General features: G+C 31.2%; 1 protein-coding gene across 1 annotated transcript in view; it reads left to right on the top strand.

Annotated features, from left to right (window-relative positions):
* The window catches only part of MS3_00005103 (uncharacterized protein), an 84064-nt gene that overhangs the window by 50575 nt on the left and 20993 nt on the right, over positions 1–12496 (top strand). The window lies entirely within an intron of this gene.

The raw sequence follows: 12496 nt of genomic DNA, 5'->3' as shown, positions 1-12496 counted from the left end.
TTTAAGAAGTTTTACAACAACATGCAAACATGAATTTGATCACATGAAGCTAATCAAAGAAGAAGGGTACTAGACATATAGGTATTTGTTCCTTTATTGATTATCAGTTGCATGAAACTATTTCAATAAAAAAAACACTATATTATTATGCATTTTGATGTAAATTTGTTATAAAAATGAAATGAATGGATAAAAGTGTTAAATGAATTATAATCTAAAGTTTAACTTGAAGTTAAACACCTAGTTCTTGTGACTGTTCATAATTTACAAAAATGAAAGTTGATTTAGTAACAGTTTAATTTATTCAGTTTTAAGAAAAAAAGTACAATAAACATGATTTAGTGATTTACATTGAATGAAGTTTGTTCATTTTATATACCAGAACTAAAATTTAAGTTAAAGAAACAAAAATAAATTAATTTTAATGGTTGTGATCATCAGTCAATTGCAGCTAGACAATCATAGAAAACATGGAAGCACTGAACGGCCGTCTTGTCCTATTGTGGGACTCCTCAGCTGTGCGAATCCATGACCTTGCTTCGTGAGATTCGAACACAGGATCTATCAGTCTCGCGCGCGAGTGCTTAACCAGTGGTTTAGTGTTGGTCTAGCTTCAATTGACTCATGATATTAACCATTGAAATTATTATAATATCCACAAAACCCTTTTGGTATGAATCAACATACGCTCACTAGTGACTGGCTTCAAGGGGTATTTACTAAAGTTCTAGTGAGAAGCAATGAACAGTGGAGTTCAACTGGGTCCTTTGTGAGATACTAACTCACTGATGACTGTGGTGAATGTGTCGTTCAATTTCATGGATTAGTTGAAGTTAGACATTAGAACGGTTGGATTCCGGCCGGTTCAGTGGTCTAGTGATTAAGTGCTCGCGCGCGAGACTAATAGGTCCTGGGTTCGAACCTCGAGAGGCAGGATCGTGGATGCCCACTGCTAAGGAGTCCAACAGTGGGATGAAACGGTCGTCCAGTGCTTTCAGGTTTTCCATGGTGGCCCAGTTTTAATTGACTCATGATCTCAACCATTGAAATCACTATGATATCCACAAATGCCTTCTGATATAAATATAAATTAGTTTTTCAAAATAAATGGGATATGATTAGCTGAAGAATATAGGGTGAACGTTTTACATTATTTCGGATTTTGAACTTTAGATTCACTTGTATCTTCATGTTGACATGGATAATCAAACTTTAACGCAGTACTTTTCGTTTCAAACCCCAATAAATTATCATTTAAAATGTTGAGTTCAGTTGACCAATAATATGTTCAACGAGAACAATGTTTATATCACTATCATTGCATAACCGCGTTATTGATATTTCAGGATTAATGTTGACCGGTCTTTGTTGGTATATGTACATCCGAAGTGGATTGCTTTTATGGAATCATTCTATAACAATGTTTTAAAGTAGATGAATTGTAGCTAATAGTGGAATCAGCCAAGTGATAATTCAAGTGTTTATTATTAATATTACTACTACTACTACCACCACTACCAGTAATAATAGTAATAATGAAGTTGATAATTACTCATTACTTATTCAAAGATGACATTTTATGAGTCTGAAAATTAGACACTTTGACCACAAAGTCACTTTACTATAAGCAATGTAGAAATATTAAAATTGAAGATAGAAGAAGTTAATTCCTGAATAAATTTAATGCATAATGATAGGTAGATGATTATGGAACAATAAATTAATTCAATACACTTCAAGTACATAACTTGAAATAAAATATTTAAGTTTTATAATAAAAAAAGACTCAATGGACAATATTGTTTATCATTGAAACCATCTTTACTACGTAAAACTATATCTGAATGTAACATTTATTTAAAACAACTATTTAAAAGTTTATCAGTATTGAGATTTAATTGCTTTCAATGTTCAGTAAGACAATACCCGATGGTTTAAACAACATGAAACTATTAACCGTACTAAGGTTGGACTTGATAGTTTTAAATAATATGAACATTGGTTAGATAATAATAAATATATTTCTTGTTATATCCCAATGAGTAGAAAAATTGTTACACAGTTTTAAATACTATAAAGATTGTTTCTTTTATATTACGTAAACTTGTGTTAATTTAATTTCAGTTATTTAGTTACTCTGAAGAAGTGCACTACATGAAGTGACGAAACGACAGAAATACAATTTTTCCTATTCATTGAGATATAACAAAAAATATATTTATCATTAAGCTAATAAGTTGGACAAAAGACTTAAATACAATAGATAATTAAATGTAAAAAAATAATTTTAATGATAAAATCACGAGTATAGTATGAAAAGAATAGATAATAAATACGATGAGAATGATTAAACTAAATAGGAAGTATTGAAAGTCCATTGTTAATTGTTTCATTGCATATTAAACAGTTAATTCAAATAATTATATTATTCCCTCTAATTATCTTCTATATTTCTTTATTATGAATTAAATACATTTTCTATTTAAATATTCTGTATTTATTGTGGTCAATGATTATTACCGACTATTTCAATTAATTAGGATTGTATTATAACATGAAATTCTAGTCATAAGTGTACTGATATATATATATATATATATATATATATATATGGCCTCGTTATCAGTGGGTCTTAACATACACAAAAGGTAAAAGCAAGATCCTCAGATACAAAACGGAGAATACCTACGCAATCACACTTCATGGAGAAACTCTGGAACAGCTGCAAACGTTCACGTGTTTCGGTAGCAGCACCATCGATGAACAAGAAGAATCTGATGGAGATGTAAAGACAAGGATTGGCAAAACAACCGTTGCATTCTTACAGTTGAAGAACATATGAAACTAAAAATAACTGTCAATCAATATAAAAGTGAGGATTTTCAATATGAACGTCAAGACAGTTCTGCTGTATGGAGCTGAAACTTCAAGAACTACCACAACCATTTATAAATAATTATCTACTCAAGATACTCAGTATCCGTTGACAGGATACTATGAACAACAACCTACTGTGTTAGAGAACAAGCGAACTTCCATCTGCAGAGGAAATTAGGAAAAGACCTTGGAAGTGGAAAGGACAAACAACCTAGAGTCCTGATTGACCCTGCTTCCTGTCTAGCCCAGTCAATTAAGTCCAGAACACCAATCTCAGCCTCAGCGATATGAATTATTTATTTCAAACATACGGGATTTATATTATCAAGCAAACCGACCACAATGTACCATAAAATAGAAAATAACATTTGTACAATATTTGGCCAAAAGTGGCTGTGAATGAGGGAGTTAGTAATTAATAGACAGACCATAACTCAAGAATGGTAAACGCATAGTAATAGTCCATGGGTCAAATTAAAGCTTATAGTAAGAGCGACCTGAATATGAAGAGTTTAGTTACATAACAATTACACGATAAAAATATACTCATAGTATAGGTCCACAAATGATCTCAAGAATTACCATTCATTATTCTCATCGTGATATAACACACGAGGCAAGCACTAACTCGGAATCCTGAAGGGTAAAGGAAAAAGGAAGGTCAAAGAACATACTGCGTTGAGAATTGTAAGCAGACATGAAAAGAAAGAATAGACGCTGGAAACAAGTGGAAAGTATTTTCCGGGACAAAATTGGGTGGGGAGTGCTGGTGGGTGGCCTATACTCCTCCAAGAGGGGGTGGTAACAGGTGTAAGTAATATATATATATATATATATATATATATATATATATATATCACTTTGGTGCAACATACATCAGTGTCTGAAGTAAATATTTATTTTATATGGTGTGTATTATAAAGAGAAATATTTTAGTCATTTATAAATATAAGAAATAAGGAGTTTGATTAAAATAAATCCTTTAATTTTATTATTATACTACCAAGAAACTTATTCATCTGTACATCAAAGTATGTCTGTAATCACATTCAGATTATCTAAACGAAGTAGACGTGTCCATAACACAATATCCAATACCATTCTCTTATCCCATGCCCTACTCATAGCTTATTTATAACCAAAAGGTTAGATTTTTTTCATAAAAACACAACAACCGTAAAACCTTTGTACGTGATAGTATTCATAACGATATTAAAAAGGTATATTTTAATACATTTAAACATTGTCACAGTCATCTAACAGATAGTTGTTTTAATTTAAATGAGAATTAGTCAAAAGAATAATTCATGTTTCAAAGAAAAACTAATTATTAAATAAATTTACACAAGAAACATATCACGTACATAGTACGAATAGACCCTAAATAGTTTAGATGTTTTTACGGTATAGTGATTGTTAATTCTACTATGCCGAATACCTACTTCAATAACTCCATTTACAATGTAGCAGTGTAGCTTTTGCCAGATAGTAAAAAAAACATTTTCCTATGTAATCCATTTATGAATAAAGAAGAATAGAAGGACTCAGTAACTAGTTGGATAACGCGATGGCGTTTGAAGAAAACGGTAATAGGTTCGAGTCCCGAAGTGAACATCAACTCTGAGATGCAGTCAAATTCAGCTGACAAGTCCCAAATAGGACAAATTGCGCATCCTGGATTCCAACGCTAGCCACTATATATCTTTGTTTCAAAAGCTTGTAACTTAAGGCTATATCGAGTCAATCCTCACAGGATGCATATATGTCAACAACAGACTGATCAATTGCAATCCCCAATAACAATAGGAAGATACAAGTAAAACAACACTGAGACAAGTTGTTTTCATTGTCACAAAGTTTTTAAATTGTCAATAATTCTATTTATAACAATAACCCATTACTAATAGGTTTTCTTTTAATGATTTACTAGTTTTATTATTCATGTAACATATATACAATCACATACAAACACTTACACAATTTATTGTTCACATATTATGTACCATTTGACTAGACAAAACTCATTGACAACATTAAATAATTCAAAATCATAAATCTATTTCTTTTAAAGAAGTAAAATAGCATAAACTTCATTGTCATATCCATTAAGAGTTTACATATTACAATACACAAATACATGTACTAATATACATAATAAACAATAAATTTGTATTTTGACATTCAGTAAAATATTATCAAAATATGATAATGGAGAAAAAAACGCAACATAAAAAGAACAAGGTAAATATAACTATTCTCGTTTGTTTGTTTGTTTGCTTGGTTTTTTACATTCATCATTTATCTAATTGGTTGGAATTTGAAAAGAATAGTTAAGTAAATTATGTTAGTTATTTTCTTCTTTTTTTAATCCTTTTTTATGCAAATCAAAAAAATAAAATAAATCAAAAATCTATTCTAAATTATGGAAAATGATAATTTTTTTTGCTTATAATAATAATATCACAGGTTGAAATCATGAGTCAATTGAAGCTAGACCACCATGGAAAATCTGGAAGCACTGGACGGTCGTTTCGTCCTACTGTAGGACTCCTCAGCAGTGCGCATCCACGATCCCGCACCCTGTGGGATTCGAACCCAGGACCTACTGGTTTCGCATTGCTAAGGAGTCCCATACTAGGACGAAACGGCCGTCCAGTGCTTTCAGGTTTTCCATGGTGGTCTAGCTTCAATTGACTCATGATTACAACCTGTGAAATTTCTAAAAATCCCCACAAAGTCCATTCTGATATAATAATAATAATCATTGAATGAATGAATGAATGAATTATTCGTCAATAAAGTGTATCCAAGTGCTATTTTGTCTTAGTTTATGTTTCAAATTAGAAAAAACATTAGATATTAGAATTAGATTGATAAAAGTTTATAGGTGTTGAGTTCAATCTATGGGGGTGTTATGAATAGATATTTAAATAAAATCTATAAAAGTGATCATATTAAGCATATAGATGTATTTTGTTTATTAGAAAGATATCATATAGAAAGTGTTTTCATCATCATTTGTTCTATGTTAGTACAAATGATTATTTTTGGCTTATGAAACAGACATTTTGTGTGTGTGTGTGTGTGAACAGACCAATTGAAATAAGTTGGTCATTTCACATATTGTTGATCTATTTTTGGTATCATGTGAACATTTTAGTGATATAATACATTTGAAAAACATGTTAATTGACATTCTAACTGATTTAAAAGTTTTTTTACGAAAGATGAGAGCAAAACGTTTACTAAGCAGTTTGAGACGTTATGTTGCTTATTTTATTAATCCACTCATAAGAATTCCAGTTATAATTATGAGGTTATCGGAATGAGGATTTGTGGAGATTGTAGTAATTTTAACAGTTGGATTGATGAGTTGATCTAGATTAGACCACCATCAAAAACTTGGAAGCATTGGACAGTCGTTTACTCCTAGTGTGAGGCACCTCAGTAGCGACGCATTCACGATCCCGCACTTGAAACTTTATTCAAAGACCTTCGACCTCATGCGCGAACACCTAACCTTTAGACCACTGAGCCGGTATTCAACGATGATTATGTTTAACTTCAACTAATGCGCTATATTGTATTACTATCTTCGATTGTCTTTGGTGAATAACTATCTAGCACACATTTGTCATGGATTGACTGAAGTTATAAATTAGCACTGTCGAGTGTCTGCTCAGCGATCTAAATCTTAAGCTGTTCGCGTGCGCATCCAAAGGTCCTGGGTTTGAATCTCATGTGTGAGCTCGTGGATGCGTCACTGCTGATGTGTTCCATAATGGGACGAAATGACTGTCCAGTGCTTCCAGATTTTCAATTGCTGTTTAACTTATATCAACTCATCAAGACAACTGTTAAAATAGAAATTGTATAAAATCTTAGCCAAAGTCTTCATTTGGTGAAAGACTGATACAGGGTATTATGATTAAAGTTAGTTTTCTTTTCAGAAACCACTTCAGTATTATTGTCATGAATACAGATCCTCTTCAAAATATTAAACACAAATTTTAAACTTAATGACTGAATATGACGATTCTGATTTTTGGATCATTACTGTATATAGGTTGATCAATATTATTTTTTTCAAAATAACTATCTCTAGTAACAGACAGGGTTTGTCCTAATCAACTTTAAGTTTAGACAAGGATATATATATTCTCGAAATTTGTTTTTAGTAGTCATAATGTAGTTAGTAAATATGATTCATGTATATTATTGTCATGATTGAAAAATATATCTAATTCTTATTTTCGGATTAGTCGTTTGTTGAAAACATCTTTGATGAGTTCAATAATTAAGGTAATTGAAATTCAATTTGTGTCACAATATCTTCAAACATATCAACCATAATATCAATAACAATATATATATATATATATATATATATATATATATATATATATATATATAATGTTCGTGGGCCGAGATCTTTATTTTACCTACTAAACTGTTATAATGATGAAGAAAAGATCAAAACAACTTTGATCTTAATCCATCTATCAAAATCAATTAATATTGTTTAAGTAAATTAATTTATTTAGAAAATTCTATCAATGACGTGAATAAGGATTAATTTAATAAAAGATTAAATATTACAACTGTTATATAATAACCATTTTTCATGTACTCAACTGTTATATATGTGGTTGATTTAGGTTTAGTCAATATATGAGGAAAAAAAATATTCGGATACTCTTTTGATGTTTCAACTTATATTTCATTTATAGTCTATGAATTAGTTTTGATGTAGGGTCTTCTAATGATTATTGATTATTTTTTTCATTTCTTTCTGGACAGATATTGTTCATAATTGTATCATTATTAAATAAAGAACCTGGATACAACAACATTTCCACATTATCTTATTTTTAAAATCAATCAAATTGAAATATTTTAAAAAACTATATAGGACACCTACTCATATCTATATCTAAATGATTTCAATCTAAACACTGAGGATTATTGTATGTTATATGTTGGACTAGCTGATATGAAGTGTTATATTGTTACAGTATTTACATGTGAAAGCTAAATGTATTGCCAATTACTGGAATATGTAAGAGTTACGGTAAAGGAATACAATATTCTATAATGTTCTATAAACTATTAGGTAAATATATGGACAAACACTGAACTTATATTGATAAAAATTAAATTACAGTATTGATAAATATGTTTTATATGTCTACATACTTTTATAGTACATAAAATTGAAATGTAATAAAAGTATTTATATTAGTTGTATAGCTTTCTGATAATAAATGAAATATTATATATTGCCCTAAAGGGTTTATTATGTTGATTAAATTACATTTGTGAATAATAAAGATGATGATAATGACAATAATCAGATTACTTTTTATACATTTTAACGGATATATAGATATAGAATATTTGATTAGGGAAATTCAAAACGACTGATTTACTCTTTTATTTTGGATGAATTAGGTAACAATTTGAATAGACTGGTAACCAAACCTTCAATGGTCAATTTTTTTATTTAATAATGTCAAATCTAATATTCCATGAAAATATCGAGATTTATTAACAAATGTGAAATTTTAGTTAACTAATGGATATCTATTGAACTGACTATCGTTTGCTTGTTTGTTTGTTTTTCTTTCTCGAATATAAAATAAATAAATACGACAATTTAAAAGAACTAAATACTTAACCAATTAACATTGCAGTGGTTATGAATTTATGTTTATAACGCAGCTATTTACGATCATATTAAGTCTTTAAAGTTGAACGGTTTATTTGTGATATGATGGAAAGAAAAGTCAATTTTCGATGGATTTACTCATTATGACTTTTGTTCAACATTAATTCTCTTCTAATTCAATGTAATGATCATTCAGTGTAGTATTTCATTTGTTTTCCCAGTATGATATTTTCTTCTGTATAATATACGATATTCTTGTATTCAGTTGACATGAAATATGCTTAGTAAGTGATTTATTATAACTGAGTATGTGATTTAATCCTAATTATTAATCAAAATGGGTGTACAATCAATATATAAACCAGTGTATTTTAGACAATTTTTGATTCGTCGTCGTCATAGTGTTTTGGGGCTAATAAATCTTCACTTATAACAGTCTTGTGTTCTTACTTTCGCATTGTGGGAATTGCCGAGGTCCCTCGTTCCGAGTATAAGTGATCAGTGTTTTTACGGGACAGCAATCAGCGACGACCGAATATAACAGAAAGTTAATGAATTAATTATCCCAAATAATTGTTTTTGTTTGTAAATCACTTTCACATATATCACATTTCACACATTAACAAAATTTATTGTTTTTTTCTTTTCACAAATATAATAAACCAAGATGATTTTTTTGTTTTGTAATTCATTCTTTATATAAATTCATAAATTATACCTTTACAGTAATTTCATCTTTACATGGAAACAGTAACTTACTAATGTAATATACCATTATCATTTAATCATTAATACATTTTACCGTAATTTATTGTAATGAATAATAAATACACAAAAAATTCTACTTAATTTCTATGAATTACTAACTATAATGAATCTAATGTAATAATTTTGACTCCAAATGCCCTGGTATGGACGAGAGTGAGGTGAGCCCGCCCTCCCTCTCGAAATGCTCTCACATGGCCACGCGTATACAGCCTCTGACAGGGAAATCCTACTCACTGCCTTCTCGTGGCAGGGGTGTTGTCTACGAAATTGAGAGGACGAAAAGCGAATGTCCGGCGCTTTAACGGGATCCCAAATCAATGGTGCACATGAGCTCTAGTATCCTGCGGGAAAAAATGGAGTATGAACCGATCGTTGGTCACCGGCTATCATGGGACTGCATCTCCTTACGATGCTCCACTGCCTTGCGGGTTAGACCTCTAGGTCAAAGGCTCGGGGTGTGGCCCTTTAAGAAAACCACCTGCTTCGGTCTGGGCACCCGGGCAGTATCACAGCCCCCACACAAAAGTGTGGCGCATATATATTTGGTGCCCTCTTGTACTAATATTTATGTGTTCAAACAAATAAATAAATAAAATGTAATAATTTAAATAATATGGAATGTAAAGAAGATTGTAATAAACGAATAAGACTATGATTTGATTTTCATGACAAATATTATTTTATCGGAAGGGGTTTTATGGACGTTTTAGAAATTTCATCGGTTTAAATCATGAGTCAACTGAAGCTAGACCACCATAGAAAACATGGAAGCACTAGACGGCCGTTTTGTCCTAGTATGCTTCCATGTTTTCCATGGTGGTCTAGCTTCAATTGACCCATGATTTTAACCAGTGAAATTTCTAAAATCTCCACAAAACCCCATCTGATAAGAATCATCTGCTCACTAGTGACTAACTTCAAGAGATACTGCTGGAGTTCTAGTGGGAAGCCGTTACCCGTGGAGTTCAACGAGGTTGGTTGTGAGATATCAACTCACTGAAGACAATGGTGTATGGTGTCGTAACTTCGTGGATTGATTGAAGTTAGACATTAACACCGTTAGATGCCGGCTCGATGGTCTAGTGGTTAAGTGCTCGCACGCGAAACCAGTAGGTTCTGGGTTTGAATCTCGCTGGGGGCGAGGTCGTGGATGCGCACTGCTGAGGAGTCCAATACTAGGACGAAAAGGCCGTCCAGTGCTTCCAGGTTTTCCATAGTGGTCTATCTTGAATTGACTCATGATTTCAATCAGTGAAAAGTTATTTTATACCATAATACATATGTAAACTGAATAACAACAATCACAAATATATTAGAAAAACAATCTATAATCAATAGTGTAAAGAAGCATTATAAATCAATCATAATTGACTGAAATAAAAATGAAATACCTGAAGTGAACTATTCCCCTTTTTAATTCTTATTTATTTAGTAACTCAACGTAGTATTAAGATTAGTCATAAATAAATGTGTGTATATATGTAAGAAAGAAAAAGCGTTTGCAAATAATAAATCATCTTGTAAACAAGCAATAATAGAAAAAGATTATGTTTACTTGTTTAATTTCATTGTATGTTTGTTTATTTTGCCACATTTTGTACTCTTTGTTTTCAATTATTTTTTTCTCCCTTTTTTGTTTTTGTTTCTGATGATAATGATGATGATGGTGATTATGATGATGATGATGATGATGATGATTCGAGAGGAAAATATATATACTGTTGTTTTTTCGTACACTAGCAACTAAAGTATATGTATTATTCAATGGATTTCAATAAAACTAAGAAATGTTACAAATCAAATGAGATTCATTCTGTTATATTCAGTATAATCAACATATGCTCTCTAGTGACTGGCTTCAAGAGGTATTTACTAAAGTTCTAGTGAGAAGCAATGAACAGTGGAGTTCAACTGGGTCCTTTGTGAGATACTAACTCACTGATGACTGTGGTGAATGTGTCGTTCAATTTCATGGATTAGTTGAAGTTAGACATTAGAACGGTTGGATTCCGGCCGGTTCAGTGGTCTAGTGATTAAGTGCTCGCGCGCGAGACTAATAGGTCCTGGGTTCGAATCTCGCGAGGCGAGGTCGTGGAAACTCACTGCTGTGGAGTCCCACAATAGGACGAAACGGCCGTTTAGTGCTTCAGGTTTTCCATGGCGGTCTAGTTTCAATTGACTCATGATCTCAACAAATGAAATTACTAAAATCTCCACAAAACCCCTTCTGATAATATTCAATTATTTTGATTGATACGAACTGATTGTTACAAGAAAAACTTCTCAAGTACTAACTGATATATTTTACAGAAACACTTGTAACTGTCTATAATTACTTCATTCAAATCTACTATGGTCCAACATTATGTAAACTCATTTCCCTATTGGCTATAATTCTAAAGAGATATTTTTATAATGTTATGGGATCGTAAATGTGACTATAAACAAAACTGATCGGTAATTTATAGATATCAATTCTCTAGTCAATTTAAATGCAAATTAACAATTTTCCTCAACTGTTTGATTATTATTTAGTTAGGAAGAAAATTGTCGTTATGTTGAAATGTAAAACATAAACTGTTATGTTACTTTTATTCTAGTCAGTTATTCAATACAAGAAGATCAATCATAATCCATTTTCTATATAAGACAGGAAATCATTTATCAACACTAATATTAAACTTTGTTTTCTTACGGATGTGTTGAAATATTTAATATTTGGAATATAGTGACCTATTATTCCTGTCTGGAGCTCTTCTAGGGTTACTGACGGTCCTAAGCCCGAGCAAAAGTGAGGATTCGAGCATGAGGTTAACAAACACATCGTATTTTTAAAAAACGCTGGTGAAGAGGGCTATCCGAAAAAAGCATTTAATTTATCTATAACCATTGAGTTCTATATTTAATAATATATGAGGTCAATGAAAATGAAGTATACTTATGACTGGTAAAGATATCTACCAAACTATTTTATTGTACGTATTGGTAAGACAGTAAATACAAGCTCTAATGATTTTATTCACAATAATAATGAAAACTTTACAAATTGTTGTATTCGGTCGTCGTTGGTTGCTGTCCCGTAAAAACACTGATCACTTATACTCGGAACGAGGGACCTCGGCAATTCCCACAATGCGAAAGTAAGAACACAAGACTGTTATAAGTGAAGATTTATTAGCCCCA

This window comes from Schistosoma haematobium, chromosome 3 (genome assembly GCF_000699445.3).
Source record: "Schistosoma haematobium chromosome 3, whole genome shotgun sequence".
NCBI lineage: Eukaryota > Metazoa > Platyhelminthes > Trematoda > Strigeidida > Schistosomatidae > Schistosoma > Schistosoma haematobium.
This window is presented reverse-complemented; position numbering and strand designations above follow the sequence as displayed.